Raw genomic sequence first — 22,025 nt, forward strand, 5'->3', positions numbered from 1 at the left:
TTATAAAAATCATTCAACTTTCAGAAAACGTTAAGGTTCTTAAAGTGAAACCTTTTTTAAAGATTATTACTGGAAAGATTTCTTTTCTTAGTTTTTTAACTTTTTTACTTTTAGCTGACCAGTTTCATTTAAATATGGTGATGATTTAACTCGACATTCAGTTTGAAGAGAAAGTATAAAGCTATTACACTGATAACTTATTTTGTGTGCAAGTTTTGATATAATTTGAGTGGTAGTTCAATGTGATGAAAAACTAGTAACACGTTTCAGGAATACTGGTAGAATTCTAAGAATTTATTATTCAAAACTGTGAACAATTTAATGACTGATATAATTAATATATGCCTAGATTCCAATGTCTGTACAGGTGGCATGACTTAATAGTATCAAACAGAGAATATATTTGTCTCTACTGACCCCCACAGAAGTTGAGAATGGAGGCACTTTTAGTATCATACTTCACTAAGAAAACTTATCTTTTTCAACTTTTCAAACTTATCTTTTTCATGCCAGAAACAGAGTGGCATAAAACCTCTAATAAGAGTGAAATACAGCACAGAAAATTCGGAATAGAAAAATCAACATAAATGAGATATATCACATAAATTAATACCCTGAGCAATAGTTCTTGAGTTCTTGCAAATTTTAAAAAGTTTATTAGAAGCACATCGGGTGTTCCTAAATGATTGATAATTAAAGTATAGAATAAGTTATGTGAAGTGCACTGGAGGTTTTGCTTTCTGATGTTTACATGCAAATTAATGTCACATGGAGAGAATGACAGGTCTCTAAATTAGTATTAAGAAAGTATGCATATATTTTCAGCAGCGGTGGCAGTGGCATGGTGACTGCCATCTTTTATTTTATTTTATTATTATTTTTTTAATTAAAATTTTTTTATTTATTTTTATTTTTTTTTTAGTTCTTTTTTTTTTTTTATTGAATCACCAAGTGGAGGGTTACAAAGTTCTCAGGATTATGTCAGTTATACAATATTCAAACACCCCTCCCTTCACCAGTGCCCATCTTCCATCCCCAACCCCCCCAGTATATCTGCCGCCCCCTCCCACCTCCCTAGTCCCCACCCTTGTACGTGATAAGTTTCACTTCATTTGCGCTTATCTCGATTACATTCCATGTTTCAACACACAACTCACTACCGTTGCTGGGGTTTCCCCCCAAAAAGAAAAAGACAGTCCTATTGCCAATGAGGCATTTGATAATTCTCCATTACTAAGCATATAGAGATATTAAGTCCTGCTGTTTGTTACATAACTTTTCTTTTTCCCCCCTTGCCCCGCGCCACCGAGTTCACGCCTGTTTAGTAATCGCCACGCTGTCTGACAAAGGGAAAAAAACCGAAGAGGATGGTTATTTCCCGTCATCAGCCAGCATGGGGCTCTGGCTTAGTTGATAGTCTAGTAGAGTGTCTGGAAGCAGTTTCTGGAACCAAAGCTCTTGTGCTGATATCGGCTCCGGCTCGAGATACCACCAGCGTCCCGCTGGTCCATGTACCTAATTTTTCCCCTTATTTCCCATTCCCACGCCACCAGGTCTGTTTGCTTAATGGACATCACACTATGTTTGACACCACGCCACGTTTCTTCCCGAGAAAGAAGGATATTTCCTCTCAGCCGGCGTGGGGATATAGCTTAGTTCAGTCTAGAGAGATGGCTACCATTTTGATTGCCTTCAATATTTCAACAAAGTACTTACTATTCTTGTTAGGATCACCCACCAAAGTCCGACCCATTAAGAAGTAACCATTACATATTACTGATAATAAGATGACATTAGGTCGCGCGGCCGCTGCCGCGGCCGCGCGGTTCTGGGTTTCTGTCTAAAGTCCAGGGAAAAAGTTGAAGGAGAGAGAGAGAGATTTCCGCACGGGGGACCTGGCGGAAACTCTCAGTCACATACTGCAGGTTGCTGGTGGGCTGCCGGTGTCCCAAGCAGCTCCATCCTCTTCGTCAGTCATTCTGGGGGTGCGGGCGCGGAGAAATGGGAAAGCCCACGTGGCTGCACTCTCTTTAAGTGTCCGATGTGGGCGGAGACCGGTACTTCCCCGCCCTCGATCCCCCGCCAGCCGCGCCACGCACTTGGGTGCGTCTCTCCATTTTGTGCTCAGAAGTGGGGTAGATGCTGTGCTGTGCCCAGAAGTTGAGGGGAAGAGAGATAGATTAAAGAAAAAAAAAAAAGAGAAACGCCAGGCCCCCGCTCGGGGGACCTGGCGGAAATTCTCAAGTCACATACTGCAGGTTGCTGGTGGGCTGCCGGTGTCCCAAGCAGCTCCATCCTCTTCGTCAGTCATTCTGGGGGTGCGGGCGTGGAGAAATGGGAAAGCCCACGTGGCTGCACTCTCAAATTTTTTTTTTTTTTTATTGAATCATCATGTGGAAAGTTACAAAGCTTTCAGGCTTAAGTCTCAGTTACATAATGCTCTAACACCCATCCCTTCACTAGTGCACATATTCTACCACCAAGAATCACAGTAAACCTCCCCCCCCCACCGCCTCGCCCCTCACCCCCACCCCATGTGTGTAGCTGATAAATTTCGCTTTACTTTCTCTTTACTTTGATTACATTCAAACAAAAAACTCACTATTATTGTTTGGAGTTTCCCCCCTCAGAGTCGGACCTGCTGGAAGCATTTGATAATTTGTTTTCCATTGCTGAGAATGAAGAGTTATGAAGTCATGTGGCCACAATAGCAAGGTTCTGGATTTCTGTATTTTAGTATTTTAGTAACTAAGTCCAGAGGAATTTCTGCTAGAAGTTGCATCATATCTAGCTCATACTTCTCTGCTACTTTATATTCCACATATGAGTGCAATCTTTCTATGTCTGTCTCTTTCTTTCTGACTCATTCCACTTAACATGATACTTTTCATGTTGATCCACTTATATGCAAATTTCATGACTTCATGTTTTCTAACAGCTGCATAGTATTCCATTGTGTATATGTACCAAAGTTTCTCTAACCAGTCATCTGTTTTGGAGCACTCCGTTTTTTTCCAGATTGTGGCTATTGTAAACAGTGCTGCCATGAACATAGAAATACAAATGTCATTTCTACCATACCTTTTTGCCTCTCCGGGGTATATTCCCAGGAGTGGTATTGCTGGGTCAAATGGGAGCTCAGTTTCTAATTTTTTGAGAATTGTCCATATAGTTTTCCAAAAGAGCTAAGCAAGTCGGCATTCCCACCAGGAGTGAAGAAGAGTCCCTTTCTCCCCACATCCGCGCCAACACTGGTTGCTTTTGTTTTTTTGGATGTGGGCCAGTCTCTGTGGTGTGAGATGGTATCTCATTGTTGTTTTGATCTGCATCTCCCTGATGATTAGTGATGTTGAGCATTTTCTCATGTGCTTCTTAGCTATTCGGATTTCTTCTTTGGGGAAGTTTCTGTTCATTTCATCACCCCATTTTTTGATCAGGTCGGCAGTTTTCTTCTTGTGGATTTCAACCAGTGCCTTGTGTATCCGTAATATCAAACCCGTATTAGGTAAATATCCTTTCCCATTTTGTAGACTGTCTTTGTACTTTGGTCACTGTATCTTTTGAGGTGCAGAAGTGTCTTAGTTTTAGGTAAGTCCTATTTTTTTAATCTGTTTTCACTTGCTTGGCCAGTGGAATGTCATCTTTGAAGATACCATTGGATACAATGTTGTGGAGGGTTTTGCCGACCTTGTCTTTAATGTACCTTAGGGATTCTGGTCTGATGTTGAGGTCTTTAATCCATTTTGATCTGACTTTTGTACATGGTGATAGGTGGAGATCTGAGTCCATTTTTTTGCATATAGCTGTCCAGTTTTGCCAGCACAATTTGTTAAACATGCTTTCCTTGCTCCACTTCACATCTCTTGCTCCCTTATCAATGATTAGATGATCATATATTTGGGGTGGTGTGTTCAGAATATTCAACCTTGTTCCATTGGTCTGTAGCTCTCCCTTTGTTCCACTACATGCACTACCCCTTTGTAGTAGATTTTGAAGTTGGGGAGGTTGATTCCTCCCATTTTCTTTTTCTCAAGAATTGATTTAGCTATTTGTGGGGGCTTATTGTTCCATATGAATTTCAGGAGCACTTGCTCCATTTCTTTGAAGAATGTAAAGGGTATCCTTATAGGGATCGCATTGAATTTGTACAATGCTTTAACTGCCATCTTTTAGAGCCCACTACACAGAGGTATGGGCTTGCAGTGATGGGGCTCTCGGGAGATCTTGGGATGGGGGGGCAGTACTGGTGCTGCTCTCAGCCCAGTTGAGACCCCAGCGCCCCCACATTAATGGCTCCTCTGCTCCTGAATGACCATGATCCCAGAGGCCCACTAACTAATTTCATAACCCAGTCGTTTCTTGCAGAAATGCCTCTAGACAGTGAACTAAGCTACGGCCCTCTGTCGCCCCAGGAGGGGAAAGGATTTTTCCCTTGGCCTTTTATTTTGGTGATGGTGGAGTGGCAACTGCCATCTTTTAGAGCCCACCACCAACTGAGGTATGAGGGCAGAAATGCAAAGAAAGAAAGATAGAAAGAAAGAAAGAAAGAAAGATAGAAAGAAAGAAAGAAAGAAAGAAAGAAAGAAAGAAAGAAAGAAAGAAAGAAAGAAAGAAAGAAAGAAAGAAAGAAAGAAAGAAAGAAAGAAAGAAAGAAAGAAAGGAGAAAGAAAAGGAAGAAAGCTTATTTAAAGCTTCTATTAGAACATGACATTCATTCTCTCTGCCTATATTCTGCTGTTTTCCTGAATTGGAGGCAAGGAAGTCTTCCCCACAATTTTGGAATGTACAACTCACATGGCAACCACTGTCACTGTCATCCGTTGCTTATCAATTTGCTCGAGTGGGCACCAGTAATGTCTCCATTGTGAGATTTGTTGTTACTGTGTTTGGCATATTGGACACGCCATGGGTAGCTTGCCAGGCTCTGCCATGAGGGCGAGATACTCTCGGTAGCTTGCCAGGCTCTCTGAGAGTGGCAGAAGAATCGAACCTGGGTCGGCTGCATGCAAGGCAAATGCCCTACCACTGTGCTATTGCTCCAGGAAATACCACATGTATTCCATACTCATAGTTAAGCACAGAATTTCAGTCTACTCTATCACAGATACCTAGGCTATAGGTATGTCAACTTGCTAAGAAAATGGAGGGTTTTTTCCATTCCAACATGGATTTTAGTTATTTGAAATAATTGATGTTTTTCTTATGATGTAACAAATAAATCTCAGATATTTAGTCAGCTGCATAAAGTTTCTGGTGAATATAACTTTTTTAAGAAAGAAGAAAAATAGTTTAATCAGCTATGATACTAAGTCAAAATTTTAGAATATTATTAAATTTGACTTGATACAAAAATTGCAGATTGTTATAGAATTCATCAATCTAAACTGTAGATGTTTTATACAAATATATTTCCATAGACATGTTTTTAATTTCACTAACTTTTTAGATCTAGAAAAAAAGTAAGATATTAGAGTCTATCTGAAAAATGTGGATGTTAACTATTACTATAAAGGTATCAGGTTAATTCTGGAAAGGAAAATACTTAAGATAACTTGAACTGAAATTTTTATTGTTGTTTGAAACCAGAACACAGCAACTCAAGTAAAGTTTATTAGTGTTTCCTGTATTGAGAAAGGCCATTTTATTTCTATTTTTATTTTTTTAAGGAGTGTTTCCTTTGTGGCAAAATTAATCCCTTTACAACTTGTATATAGTATATTTCTACCTTTAGCTGTAAATGTTCCTGTTTATCATTGACTTTTAGTATATTATCTAATATATATATATATACAATCAAGTTATTTTAATTTAGCCTTATCTATCTTGTTTTGTGTACATGATAGTTTTGGCCCATAACTTGATTGGAAAGATGCAGTTCTGGAAATTTCTTAGCCATTATCTTTTCCAAATTTTCTTCTAGTTTGCTTCCTTTCTCTTCTTTGAGAAATATCACTGCATTATGGTTTAACCTCGAGATGCTGCATTAACTCTCTCATAATTATTTTTTCTTCCATCCTTTACCACTTTTATTTTAAAATTTCTATTGAAATGGCAACATTCTCTCATAATTTCCTCTAAAATAGCCAGCCTTTGACATTCATTGAGTGAATCATAATTCCTGTACTTTTAAAAAAAATTCTAGCATTTCTACTTGATTTTATTCTTAGAGTCTTTGTTATTTTTTATATAAAATTGGGCCAATTAGATGATTGTTTTAAACTTTATTGACTCTAATTTAATCTCATTATTTATTCTAGGAATTTTTGTAGGGGTGAGAGGCAGCAGTGGGAAACAATAGGCCCAGATCTAACTAATCCTCTGAAAAGCTATTTTGAGCAATTTCTCATGGGTTGGGTAAGTAATGAAAGCTTCTATGGGTAAACTGATAGAGAGAGGATCAGTTTAGCATTTAAGCCACTTATTTTGCCACTTTTGCATTCAAGTTGAAGGCAAAACTAGTTTGTGAAGAAAAGAAGGAAATGAAGGAGAATTTCAAATAGCATGCAATAAAAACGTACTTGGGGATACTTGTGAAATGGATATTTGAACAATAGACTTGGGGCAGTGGATTATAAATAGACAATTTTGTAAAGAAGAAAGTCATACGAACTTTCAAAACGTAACACACTGACAATATAAATCAAAGTTAATGATGTGTCCTAGCTTAGTAAAACCATGAGAAGAACCCAACCCAATATATATGATATATATATGCATATATATATTTTTTCTTTTTATCTACTCTTTTACTTAAGGGTGTAGCAATAGCACAGTGGTTAGGACATTTGCCTTGCATGCAGCTGACCTGGATTCAATTCTTCCACCTCTCTCAGAGAGCCCGGCAAGCTACCGAGAGTATCTCACCCGCACGGCAAAGCCTGGCAAGCTACCCGTGGCATATTTGATATGCCAAAATCAGTAGCAACAAGTCTCACACCGGAAACTTGTTGTTACTGACAATGACAGTGACAATGATAGTGACAGTGACTCTTTTATTGAATTTTATGCTATTTTAATAAACTGTCTAAAGTCGGAAATAATTTTGTAATTTTCATGGTAAGTAGCCTCTCAGATGACCCTCATGATCTACTTACTGTTCATCCTCTTTGGCAACCTATCATGAGTATGAAACAGATTTGATCACTTGCTTCCAACAAACAAAATGTAGCTACAGTAACGGGAGCATATCACTTCTAAAATTACCTTATAAGAGACTGCTACTTTTCCCCATGGGCCTTCCTTTTCTTTCTCTTAGTTGCATTACCTTGGGAAAGCCAATTGCAATGTAAAAAAGCAGACTTATAAAGACAAGCATTTTAATGAACATGAAAATAAATTTTCCAAGGACAGTGGATAGAATATAAATGAACATGAAAGTAACTCTCTTGTCAACACCCACATGATTTTGGAAGCAGATCTTTACTGACTGGTCTAAAGGTGGCCCCTGTTGAAACCTTGATCAAATCTTTTGGGCAGTACAGGTAAGCCACTCCCAGATTTCTGATCCGTTGAAAATGAGCAAGAAGAAGTATATGTTTTGTTTCCAGCCACTAAATATTAGGATGATTTGTACATAAAAAGAGGCAATTATGATTCTCTATAATAACTCTTTTTATAGTTTGCACATACCTTACCTCAGGGGATTTGTACAATGATCCTACATTATTGCCAAACTTTGTAGTAAAAGAGGATTTGAATATGGTTTAAATTTTGAAACCGAGAATTGAATTGAATGTGGATTTGTTTATATAGTTTGACTCTAAATATAATTATTTTCTGATATTATCCTTGTTTTTACTTTTCATTATGTATTAGCAAGAAGGGGAACAGCAATGGATTTAATTAAGATGTGGCTGATTATATTTTGATGAATCATAGTCTTTAGTGTTTGGTAAATATACAGTAGTTTAATAATAACAAATAATGGCATACATGTACCTGTATCCAATTCTTCAGTATACCTTGGTCAAAAGTTAGATTATGGCCAGGTTAAATGGTTATTATCTTATAATGAAATCTACAGTTGAATTTTTAGATTCCTTTGATTTTGTTTTTAGTTCTTTAATCTCTATTTTCACAAGTAATGTGGCCCCATTTTATAGAAATTCAACTTGTCTTTTTAGTATTAAAGCAATGATCTGAACTAAGGTGCATTTTGTGCTGTCTCTGTGGATTCTTCTGGTTATGAGTTTCATTGTAATGTCCCTAGTGTTTTTCATCTCCTCATACTAATTGCTATCCATTTGGATACTGGCCCTGATTGGGACAGGCAGCTGAAATGGCATGCTCTGTGTGATTGACACAGCCTGTATAAATATCTATTCTCTTAAGCCCACACCATGTCACAGACTGTCAGAGTTAGTCTATTGCCAGAGCCTTTTCAAAGTCATAATTAAAGGATGATGCCCACTGGTCAATTATAAGTTCACAAATTAGGCTCTATTTTTTTTTTTAAATAAAAACACTACTATGAGTTGAACAGTTTTTTTTTTTTAACCTTTTCTATGTTTTAAATAGAGTTGGTACTTGAATTCATGGTTTTAAAATAAGATTACTATTTGAATTAATCATATTTGAGTGGTCATAAAACCCATTAGTGTCAAGTATTCTGTTCTATACCCAGTAAAGTTTGTTGATGGATAGACAACTGTTTTATATAGAAAGGAAGAGGATTGTGTGGTGAGAGAGGTTTTTTTTTTTTTTTAGGTAGAAATGTTGAGCAGGGATCAGATATGACAGATAAATTTGTGAGAAGTTCTAAAATAATCCTCGACTTGTCATAATTATTGGATTCTAAGAACTCAGTAGATAAAGAATAAGATACATTTATACATACAAGGCAATCACACACAAATTAAATTGATTGCAAGATGGGATTAGTCATAAGGTTCTCTCATTGAAGAGAAATTTCTAGAAAGTCTTGGGGTTAGGGTTTTTTTTCTCTGTTGTTTCTGAACTTTTTCCCTCTTAGCATTTGGAATCACATTGACTAAACTTCAATTTTGTTCTTTATAACATTACCCGTCTTATTACTCCAGGGCTGTGATAATTAAAAGAGTTATAGGAGTAGAAGAGTACCAAAGAGTCACAGAAAAGTTTTGTGATTAGCATAAGAATTAGCATGATAAATTTTTAAGAACATCAATTTTTTTTCAAAACTTTGTAAAGCTATATATTTTTTAATCCTACATCTATGGCAAGCTGTGATAGAATTCGATGTATTATTAAAAATTTCGAGTGTGACAATCATGTGACCTAAACATCTCACAACTGTATATAACCAAAATAATTACAGTCAAGATTTCCGAGATGTCCTGGAGAGATAGTACAGTGAATAGGACTAGTCCTTTTGCTATACCAGGAGTATAGCAAAAGGACTAGTCCTTTGAGAGCAGAGCAGAGCCAGAAATAGCCATAAGCACCACTGGGTGTGGCCGAAAAACAAAATAAGACAAAACAACAAAAAGGGACTTTCACAAGACATATTCAAAACCATGCTCATTGTAGCAGTATTCACATAGATAAAATATGAGGAAAACCAGCCAAATCAACACTTACTGAATGGATAAAGAAAATGTGTATATACCTATAATGGAGTATATTCAGTCTTTGGCAGAGCCTGGCAAATTCCCCATGGCATATTCGATATGTCAAAATCAGTAACAGGTCTCATTTTCCTGACTCTAAGAGAGCCTCCAATCATTGGGAAAGACAAGTAAGGAGAGGTTACTAAAATCTCAGGGCTGGGACTAATGGAGACGTTACTGGCACTTGTTCAAGTAAACCGATGACCAACGGGATGACAGTGATACAGTGATTCAGTCTTAAAGAAGGAAATCTCATTATATGCAATGATATGGTTAAACGTCATGGACATTAAGTAAAATGTCAGTCCCAGAAAAACAAATAGTATATGATTCGTTTTATCTCAAGTATCTAAAATAGTCAAACTCATAGAAACAGAGAGTAGAATGGCAGGTTTTTGTTGTTGTTGTTGCTTTTTGGGTCACACCCGGCGATGCACAGGGGTTACTCCTGGCTCATGCACTCAGGAATTACTCCTGGTGGTACTGGGGGGACCATATGGGATGCTGGGAATCGAACCCGGGTCAACCGCATGCAAGGCGAAGCCCTACCCGCTGTGCTATCGCTTCAGCTCCTAGAATGGCAGTTCTATAGAGAGAAGTAAGAGATTGCTATTCAGCCAATATTGAGTAGTTAGACAAGAGGAATATGTTCAAGAAATCCTCTGTAAGGTGAGGGCAGTGGAGCAGACCCAATATTTGTTTGTTGGGAACTGAGAGATTTTCTGGAATGCAGATTTTTTCATGCTATGAATGAGACAATCCCAAGAACTCAGGATGATTATTCCTGTATGTGGTAATACAGTTAGATTTATGGGAAGTTATCCAGCAAAGGGAAGATTCATTAGCTGCCAATACTGATTGCATTTGGAAGATAAGTTTGAAACCTAGTAAAGGGGATTTGGCCTGGATACCAACAGCAGCCACTGTAGTTTTTTTTTTCTTTTTAAATTTATCGATGAAGAAATTAATCAGGCAGGGAGACTGAATTAAACTGTTTTAGCTTAGACTGATGAGCTTCGGGAGACTGGCCCATTAAGGTTAGAGCCTAAGAGTTTATTTCAACAGATTTCTGATATTGAAGATGCCAGATACCAATATTTTAGTTATAAAATGAATGTTTTCATGTAGATATTTTTTTCCCCTATGGTTAAAGCCATAGTTTTGTGCTAATGTCAGACCAAGAAGAATGCTCTTAGCTTCTTACTTTAGCAAACTTCCCTGTTATTTCTTAAAGCATGCCATAAAACTGAGGAAGATAACTGGTTTCAATTGGTTACAAGAAAAAAGTAGGAAGAATAGCCTTTTAGCTAATTAATATTCATGTAATAAAAGCATTAGTTGTTTCCATTGATATAAATAATCAACATCCCTTTTTATAGCTTTTTATTGTGATTGTATTTACAAAATAAGCCTCTGGGTAGAAGAAATCTGAAGTAGGATTGAATGTCGTTGGTATTATATAATGCTCATAGTCATCATAAAAACTGCCTTCATTACAGTGTTTCAATATTGAATAAGAAATCCAAAGCACTATTTATTAAGATGGTACCAGCAATAATTTCTAACTGTTAAACTAGCACAGAAATATTGTTTCCATGAAGTATAGTCCAAAAAGTGCAAGCATCAGCCATGGAGACTAAGAAACTTTTATTTAAAAAATTATGGAAAAGAATATTTAGATTGAAAACTTTTTTTTCTGGAATGCTGTTACTATAATAGTGAAACAGAAGGCTTAAACAGAAGATTAAACTTTGAGTCCAGAAGACATCTGCATTCATAGACTTTTAGGCTCCTTTATGCACTACTCTATCTGTTAGTGATGAGTTTCCTTCCTCAGAGTCTTCCTTAGAGCACAATCTCAGGGCAGGTTCTACCACATGTCTCATTTTTCCCTGAGTTCCTTCTTCAGAATTGCTGCTGTTACCTTCTGGAGGACACATGTGTAGAGATGATTATCTAGTAATTGGAGAGCCTATTTTCAGAGTTCTGTCCAGTTTTCTTCAAGGGAGGTCTGATTTTCTTATGGGAGACCTATCCTTTCAAGTATGTTCAACAGGTATGGAGTAAGAACAGACATGATGTGTCACTTTTCTGGCCCACTGAGGAATTTTTTCTATAGGATTTGTATCTGCAACAGTAAAAACCTATAAGAAATACATTAAGAAACAGCCTTTACTAAAGTTCGTTCTGTAAGCAACTCATCCCCAAAGAAGCTGGTCAATATATGAGTATCACTACTTGATCCTCCAAAGACATCATAATGTACAGATGGATATTAAATTTTTGTGCAATCCAGTGTCTTCCTAATATATTTAGCAATGAAGAACTTTTTTCCTTGAAATTATCATTTGACCTTGATAGTATATATATGTGTATATGTGTGTATAAGTCTATTATACACACATACACACACACACACATATATATATATACTTACAAAAATGTTTCCATTAATGTTGGTCAATAAACTAAGAGCTTATTAAAAAAATGAATAGTTAGGATCTTGTTTCTGATACTATGTGGCTTTCCTGTATCACTTGTCTATGCCCCTTGATCTTTTCCATCTCCATTCTTATGAATAAATGCAATAACATAAGCAAAATTATGTCCTTTACTGAAATACACAGTAGTACTGTTATGAGATGCAAAATAAGAGAACATCTATTTTCCCTTTATCTGAGACTATATCTGTATATCTTCCTTTGCTTTTCACAAGTGAAAAATCTCCTATACCAATGGGGATAGAAAGAGAAAAAGAAAAATAATAGTTAGCATATTTTGTTTCCTGTGGCACCTAAGCATTTAAATTATATACATATACATGTAAAACCAAACAACCCTAGCAGAGATGAAGTGGTATATTTAAACATTTGAACATCAAAATCTATTAAATGAAGGCTGCGATAGAGAAATACCCAAAACATTCAATAAAGCTTTTCAACCTGAATATAGGGTTACCATGACAACGAAACTCAAAAATCCCTCTTCTTCATACAAAGTTGCTGAAAAAATGCCCATGGTGGGAGCAGCATGGAGTCCTCAAATTTATAACTACTGAACAGAAGTACAAAGACTCTCCAAAACATTTGATAAAGCTTCAGGGTGAACATTTTAATATCCTCCTTTAAATAATAATAAGAAGAAGACCCAAACTATTGCCACATTACTTCATTTTTTTTCACCCACTCATTTTGAGGACTTTCATGCTATTTTGAAATCATTTTCTATGAAAGAAAACAGTGTCAATTACAAATGGCTTAATGAGGAATATTAATAGCATTGATCTTAAAATAGATTCAAAAAATATCAAGCATATCATGGAGGAGTTGCCTGCACAAATCCAGCAGCAGTTGTCAGATTGGTGCTGACTCAGCACTGCCAGTGTGACCGCATAATTTCTGCATGTTCCTGGGGAAGCCTTGAAATATGCAAAGACACACTCTGCTAGAGCAAACAGGAGAACAGAGCTTGATTATCTTATTTTAACCCTTGATAGTTTCTTAGAAGGAAAATATGTAGGCACGTCTCTGGATTGTTATGTGCAGATTCATAAAAAAATTTATGCATTGTATGAATTATATGCATGTGTATATGTGTATTTGGTAATTTACAGGTCAATCTTTTCTATTTTAGAGGACAACACAAAGGGATACACAGGAATGGTGGACTTGTGCTCAAGCTTTCCTTTTATGATGTCTGCTATGAAGGAAATTAAGCTAATTTAATAATTTAAATAATAGTTTATCCTATTTTTTCCTGTCATTGTCATTGTCATCCCGTTGCTCACTGATTTGTTCAAGTGGGCACCAGTAATGTCTCCATTGTGAGACTTGTTTGTTACTATTTTTGGCATGTTGAATATGCCACGGGTAGCTTGCCAGGCTCTGCCGTGCAGGCGAGATACTCTCAGTAGCTTGCTGGGCTCTTCAAGAGGGGCAAAGGAATTGATCCCTGATCGACCGTGTGCAAGGCAAATGCCCTACTGCTGTGCTATCGCTCCAGCCCGCTATTTTTTCCATCTACATAAAAAGGTAAGATTAGTTAAAGAGAAGTTTCAGCATAATGCTCTCACTAGGAGAGCTTTAGGTAATCAGTGTATAAATGGTCTGAATTATACACATCAAGGAAGAATGTGTCAGATCTTGGAAATTTGTCTTTATTTTCTGGGGGTAATTTATGGCTAAATAATGTGAGAAAGTGCTTGCTTTTAACAAGCTACAGTGTACCTATATGTTTATTGCAGCACTGTTCACAATAGCCAAAATATTGAAACAACCCAAGTGCCCAAGAATAGACGACTGGTTAAAGAAACTTTGGTGCATCTACACAATGGAATATTACGCAGCTGTTAGGAGAGATGAAGTCATGAAATTTGCTTATAAATGGGTAGACATGGAGAGTATCATGCTAAGTGAAATGAAGCAGAAAGAGCGGGACAGACATAGAACATAGAAGGACTGCACTCATTTCTGGAGTTTAGAATAACATCACATGAGGCTGACACCCCCAAGGACAGTAGATACAAGGGCCAGGAGGATTTATCCATAGCTGGAAGACTTCTTTATGAGCAGAAGGGAGAAGGCAGATGGAATAGAGAAGGGATCACTAAGAAAACAATGGCCGGAGAAATCAGTCAGGATGGGAGATGCGTTCTGAAAGTAGATAATGGAACAAACATGATGATCTCTCAGTTTCTGTGTTGAAATCCATAATGCCCCAAAGTAGAGAGCATGGGGAATATTGCCTGTCATGCAGGCAGGGGGAGGGTGGGAAAGTGGGGTGTATACCAGAGATATTGGGGGTGGGGAATGTGCACTGGTGGAGGCATGAGTGTTTGATCATTGTGTGATTGTAAACCAAACATGAAAGCTTGTAACTATCTCACGGTGATTCAATAAAATTAAGAAAAAAAGAAATATATCATTAGTAAAGAAAAAAATAAAGTTAACCTACAGTGTGATTGGATAGACTTTGGTTGACTATATATATATATGTCCATATGCTTTAGCCAGTACAAACCTATTTTGCAATGAGTTAGTACATTAAATTGAGGGAAATGTTACTTTACCTTGTTCTTAAATGTAGTAGGGTTGCATTCCGATTGACTTTTCTTATAGATGGTACCCAGTTACATGCAAGTAAAAGCACAGCAACCAACAATATGTTTTATTTCTCAAAGTAGATTAACATGCAAGAAATTTGAACACTTTCTAAGTCACTGAAGAGATAACTTATCAAACTAAGCAATCATTCTTTGCAGGCAGGGGATTCTATATTTGATACCATAAACTCCCCTAAGCATTGTTAGCATTGACAGCTTGGTGTGACCCCTACACAGAGGTGGGTAAGGCTCCAATTCCAAAAGCAATGTAAATATGTCTTAGGACACATGCTTTTGGAATTAAGTACCCATTACTTCTCCACATACTTTATGTTGATTATGTCCATTACAGAGCGTTCTATTAATGTTTGTGACTGCTTTAAGTAGTAGTTTTCTAAGTCATGTTCTCACATGAGAACTGTTAGAAATGTAAATTCTCAAGCTCTAAGCCAAACTTACTGTACTATAAACTCATGGAATGGAACTCAGAATCTGTACTTTGCTAAACCACTAAATTTTTAAGAATAAGCTGAAGTATGCTGGAGCGATAGTGCAGCAGGTAGGACATTTGCCTTGCACGCAGCCTACCTGGGTTCAATTCCTCTGCCCCTCTCAAAGAGCCCGGCAATCTACCGAGAGTATCTTGTCCGCACGGCAGAGCCTGGTAAGCTACCTGTGGCATGTTTGATATGCCAAAAACAGTACCAACAGGTCTCATAATGGAGATGTTACTGGTGCCCGCTTGAGCAAATCGATGAACAATGGGAGGACAGTGCTACAGTGCTACATGCTGAAGTATATCTGCACTGAAAACCTTTACCTAAATACATTCAAGTATTTGGAGGGGTGATGGTGTTGAGGACATGGACAAAGACAGTAGGAATTAAGAAAAGGGGATAAAGGAAAAGGAGGAAATAAATTTAGAGCTTGAGAATTGAATGGGAAGGTGATGAGTCATTTATGGCAACTGTAAAGAGGCTTGCCCAAGGTCAGAACAGCAAGCCGACTCTATGATGAGCAAAGCTGAAAGAAAGAACTTCTCATATTCAAGATATATTATTGACTTCTCTGACATTGCCATTATGGGTAGTTTGAGTTTAGCTTCCAATAAATACCCTTTGACTCACTGCAAATTTAACTTCAAAGAAGTCATTTCAGAGTCCCCTTTGTGAGAGATACAGATTTCTTATCTGGAGAACTCAAAAGCTACCAATATGGAAAAACAAACAAATAAACGTGTGCATCTTAAAGCTAATGTCTACTGTTACACAGTACCTTAAATTTATATCAAAACCACCCACAATACAGATGCTCTCTCTATAAATATAGAATCAGACTTTTAAAATAAAAACTTCTGCATCAGTGAGTCTCAAACTCGCCTGAGGATTAAAACAAATCCTGATCCCCAATTTAGAACTTTTAATTTGCCATTTCTAGCCTTGCTACTCCTATATTAGTGGTTTAAAACTTTTCTCAGATGATGTTAAGGTACAGCCACATGGGAGATCTAGAGTTTTATAGTTTTGATTAAAATCTTTGTGCTTTCTTTACAATATTAGCATTAAAAGCAGGTCAAAGATTAGTATTAGTTAAGACAGCTTTCCTTGCCCCATGGCCTAAAGAGGAGTGCTTATTTTAAATTTACCAGTATTCCAAACATCTAAACCATTTCTTTATTTGCTGATAAGTCAGTGTGCCTCAGGGAACCAGCCCAAGGGGTGAGGGGGGGAGGGTTATTGTTCATTCTGGTGCCCACTGGTCTGAAACCCAACTGTTTTTTCCTGTATTTTCCCCGTAAAGACTCCTCCTTGAGATGGTGCAGACAATACACTTGCTTTAAGACACAAGTGTGCCATCTTCCAAGTTTCCAGAGTGTTTTTAATAAAGTTCTTTCTTGAGCCAGCACTTATACTCAAGAAGCAGTGGAAAACACTTTTACTTTGTCATTATTGGGAACATTTTAGAAGTGTAGAATCTGAGGTCCTAACCTGCAGTAATAAGCCAGATTCTGCCTTTTAACAAGAATCCCAAGTTATGAATACTAAACATTGAGAAGGACCACTTCTCAATGAATAGTGAAAAAACAGCTTCACTATTTAAAACAAAAAAGAACTGTTTGATAATACACGTATTTTCCCCTAAATACTGAAAATGAACATAGTACATCAGAGTCATCTGCAGTCTCACCAATGTTATCTTTTGCACACCTCTATAATTATACTATTATGTTATATATCACTCCAGTGATAGCACAGCGGGTAGGGCATTTGCCTTGCATGCAGCCGACCTGGGTTCGATTTTTCGCCCCCTCTCGAAGAGCCCGGCAAACTACCGAGAGTATCTTGCCCACATGGCAGAGCCTGGCAATATGTCAAAAACAGTAACAATGAGTCTCACAATGGAGATGTTACTGGTGCCCGATTGAGCAAATTAATGAGCAACTGGATGACAGTGACAGTGAGAGTAATATTATATATGCACTTTGTATTTTGTTCAGGCTATACACAGATAATTTCATGGTATAACTTTAAGGTATCTTTAAGAGCATTTATTTTTCTATGATTTATTAAAACACTATTGATCATTATGAGTTTTGTCATAAAAATTTAATTGATTAAAATATTATTGATCAAAATTCCAACAGTATGTTCATGTTCATTACATATAAAATAATTATATATAAAGTCAGTTAAAATTTTAAAATTTTATTTGAAATCACTGATACATATACACATGTGTATACACACAAACATAAACACAAATTGACAAAGCTCTGGGGACTGTGTGGTGTCAGGGATGAAACCCAACCATCTGCATGCAAAGCTCAGCTCCAAACTGTTGAAATAACTCTTTGGACCTAAATTGTATTTTTAAAGAATCTAGTATTGTCTGATTATAGTAGTCACTGTAATTTCTCTTGTTTAAGTCAAGCTTAAAAATTCCTCACTACTACTCCGGGCACCACCTCAGCTCATCATCGGCCTTGATCCAGAGACACAGCAATGAATCCTGGAAGACAGCAGCTCGCCAGACATCTCTCCGGATCCCCATACCAAGGTAATTCTACCAGGGCACCTCAGATGGAGTGGGTGTGTCCTCTCCCCCTGCTCCAGATGAAACCCCAGCCATCACAAGCTTCAAGAAGCAAAACCCAGGTATTCGGGTTCCAGAACTAAGACTCCAGGCATTATGGTGGCAGCAGATGGCACCATGGTGGCAACCCTACCCATCTCCCCACCTGCTTGAGGTCCTGGCTGTCATGCCCACAATTTGCCTCCGGGCACCATCTCAGTCCATCAACGGTCTTGATCCAGAGACTCCCAAATGATTCTCAAAGTGCATTAGCTCCCTACAGAGATGTCTTTGGATCGCAGCCATTTACAATTTTAGAATTCTAAAAGTTTTGCAGCTGCACAACCTCTCATGATATTTATAATAAGCAATAGAAAATAAATTGTCTAGCATCATCCCCTGGCAGGCAGGCTTGGATGGTGGTGGGAAAATTTGAGCAAACCATAATGCCCAGAAATAGAGAGAGAGAGTATTGGGGAAATTGTCTGCCACAGAGGGGGCGGGGGGGGGTCTTGGATAGGGGTGGGGGGTGATACTGGGGACATTGGTGGTGGAAAATGTGCACTGGTGGAGGGATGTGTGTTTAACCATTATATGACTGAAACTTAAACATGAAAGCTTTGTAGCTGTATCTCATGGTGATTCAATTAAAAATAAATACATAAATAAATTAATTAAATGCAGTGGGGATTAGAAAAAATTCCTTGCTACTTGACAGTCGCCTGGATGTCTGCCCCAGGGCCCTTGGAGGGGATGGGCTCCACCTTCCCTGCCCACCCCAAGCAGTGCTCCCGGCAGCCAAAGACCATCGGAACCTAGCTACAGCCATGCTGGAGGTTCCTATCCACACCTTTGGACATGCCTCATGCATGAAGGTACTGGCAGAGGAACCCAGGTGTGTATAATCCCATCAATGGCCAACATCCAGAGAGAGACTTGAAAGCAAGCTCCCAGAAGTGTGATAACTTATAGCCTACTTCTCCCTCTGGGAGAAACTGGAAATCTTCTGAGAGTTTCCTGCCCAAGTTGGACAGCCTTGCAAGCTTCCCATGGTGTATTCATATGCTAAATCCAGTAACAAGCAGGATCTCATTCCCCTGACCCTGAAAGAGCCCCCATTGTGACATCCTTGGAGTGGAGATAGACTTCTAAGATCTCAGGGAATGTAGAAAATGAGAGGTTACTGAGCCCGCCGGAGAAATCAGTGATTAACGGGATTTCGTAATCGTGACTTAGTGAGGAAAAATATTTTATACTTATCAAGATAAAATAATTTTTACTGGCCAATAATAGTCATGAAAAAGTAATTTCCATGGGTTATCTTTCTCCCTTGGGTAACTTTATGTTTCAAAAAAATTTTTAAATACATATATACATTAAATTTGTTTTAAAAATTATTCTTACATTTTTGTGATATCAAAGTGAATGGGGTTACTATTTAGTTGTCATAAGAATGATACTGAAAAATCAAGCTGTTTTTATAGACTATTGAATTTCATGGGTTCATAATATGCACCTGAATGATTAGGAAAGAAAATTGTCTGAATCACACTTCATAGTGGTCCTCCTTTCTTCATTTTGCATTAGAATGTGAATTCTTGGGTAGTAATTGTGCATTCACACACAAAAAAGTGGGCTCTTGCCACGGTAGTCAGGCCACTTTCCCACCCTAAATGGCTGACAGCAATGGACAGAAGCAAGAGAAAACAGGGGCCAGGCTGGTTGATGATCAATTGTTTATTTTAATCTAGTCTTTCTCTGCCTCTTTCCAGTCTCACTCATTGCCCATATTCCTTCTCACCCAGCCCACTCCCACAGCCTTAGAGAACAATCACCAAGGGTTGGGGGTAGCAATTACATATAGGGGAGGTAGCACAATAAACATATGAAAGCACTCCTGACTTCAGGGGGAGCTCTTCTAAGACAAAGATCTCATTCTACTAGGAGATACACTCAAGGGAGAAATTTCATCTAAGGGCATTTTTCTCCTTTCCTTACTCCATAACCATTTAAATAGTCACCTTAAATTTACTTTTTAATAATCATTCTAGTAATTTTGTATGGACATAGTAAAAGATAAGCTTAAAGAGGGGCTCTCCTGGGAACATCTCCCTATAGATTCCAGACACAGTTGTCAGGTCAGATTAGTCCTTCCTAACCCTAGCAGGGTTTTTGTCCAGTCACTTCTTTTTGAGTCATGTCAGAATTTGCCCACAACTGTACTCTTAACTTAAAAGTTTTATGGCATTTGGCCTGTCCCACTTCAATGCCCGGGTGGCTTACAGCTTGCCCTGGGTCTATCCAGTCCCTTCATCTGGACCCTACTTTTGGGGTGTTAGGAAGGACAACTGAGGCTTAAGTTGAGTAAGTATGACAGATGCCCAGGAGCAAGTATTATTCGGAGTCCATTAGCTCTCAAGTTATAAAAGCATAGTAATAATTGTCTTCTTGTGCCTATACAAAAAGGACATTCCTCTAAAGTAAACTATGCAAAGGACATAAGGGAAAGGAAAAAAAGCAGTATTTCACATATGAATACAGAATTCCAGAGTCTTTAGAAGGATCTGACTTTACAAGTCACAGGGTCTGATTAGGGGAAATGAGTGATTAATAGATAAAGGAAGCAGAGTACAAAGGAGAAATTAAAGATAAAGAGTGAGGAAAATGGGAGTGCTTTGACAGCATTGTAATGGATATTATTCAGTAAACCTAAGTTCCTTGCACAGAGTTGAAAAGGCAGAAGAGAAAGAACAAACTAATGTTATACCTGAAATGTTTAGAACTATTAATCCAACAGTAATGGCAATGGTCAAAAGAAGAGGACTCAAAGGATTTATTGTTGGATTTGGCAAGTTGTAAGTATCACTAAATAAGGATTTTTACTAAAGACAGTTCAAGTTTCTGCCTGTGGTGACATAATAATTTTAGCTGTTTCTATCTACCCTGGTTCCCAGGCCCTTGATGTAGCCTGGACCTTGGGGGTCCTGTTGTGGGTTTGTAGATTCTGTTCTCTCTTTACTGTTTGTGAATCAGCCATTAACTTCCTGGGAGTCTCTGGATTCAGTAGTGGATGTTAGGAAAAGAGTAGAGTAGCTGTGGTAGAGGAATCTAACCTTTACTTACTCAGTGTTCTCTTATGCCCGTGTGCTGTTTCAGGATGTCTACATAGCAGGTCACTTTGTCTGGTAATAGTGGCCTGTTTATTAGTTCCAGCTCTACTGCTCTGCTCTTAGGGGATCAGGGCACTAACAATCTCCTCTGTTCTCCCTGGATTCTCTGGGCTCATCTCAGAGACCATAGGCAGCTCCTAGTTATGGCTGCACCCCTTCATTCACTGTGCTCCCTGGCTTGCTTCCTCAGGAATTCCTCCTCTTTCTAGGTGGCTATTCTCCCTCTAATCTTCAGAAACCCTTTAATAAGGAGACAGGGCAAACCTAGCTCTGTGTCAAAGCCTCTCTCCTTACAAGCATTCAAACAGGCTCATATTCAAGTGTTCAAAGGAGGTATTGTCTAGTAGAGTTCCATTTCCAGGGTCCCTTACTGTCTTCAAGATCCCACTGTGTTGACCCAGGCAAGGAGTCATTCCCATTCTGGCCTTCTGAACATACCACCAGAAACCAAACTGCTTTCAGGCCAAAAATCTAACTGTGCTTGATGTAGGCAAAAAACCTAACACTTCTACTAAAAGGCTTTCAGTTATCCTTTATTTTTTTATCTTTCTTTCATTTTTATTCCTTTTTGGAGGGGAAATACCTGGAGGTGCACAGGGATTATTCCTAACACTGTGTTAGACTTATTCTTTTTTTCTCTACTGCTCTGAATTCTGTAAGCATGATTTTTTTTTCCTAAAGAGATTCTACAATTTTTCTTATCTTCACTCTGCCTTTGGAGAGGAGGGACAGTGTATACTTAATCTGGGACGGAGAAAAAAAAAGATTTTGCATGAAACCAGGACAAATCAAGCTATCTATACTTAAATGAATAAACCTCTAGTTCTATAGTTCACAGGTAGAAAAACTATTGGACATTTGTATTAAACTATGTTCTCCAGCTTTTAATATATACATATATATATATATATATGTATATATATCAGTAATAAAGAAGTAGCTATTTTACACCCCTCCCGGCCTCATCTGTTATTTCTGTTCTACTTCCTAGTTTGTTTCAGAATTCAAACAAGAATGGTCTGTGCGGTTTATTGGGAACTCTGAAAAGATTCCAGCTGGTGCACTGACTGGAACACAAACTAAAATAAGAGAGTG

Source organism: Sorex araneus, chromosome 1, assembly GCF_027595985.1.
Source record: "Sorex araneus isolate mSorAra2 chromosome 1, mSorAra2.pri, whole genome shotgun sequence".
Taxonomy (NCBI): Eukaryota; Metazoa; Chordata; class Mammalia; order Eulipotyphla; family Soricidae; genus Sorex; species Sorex araneus.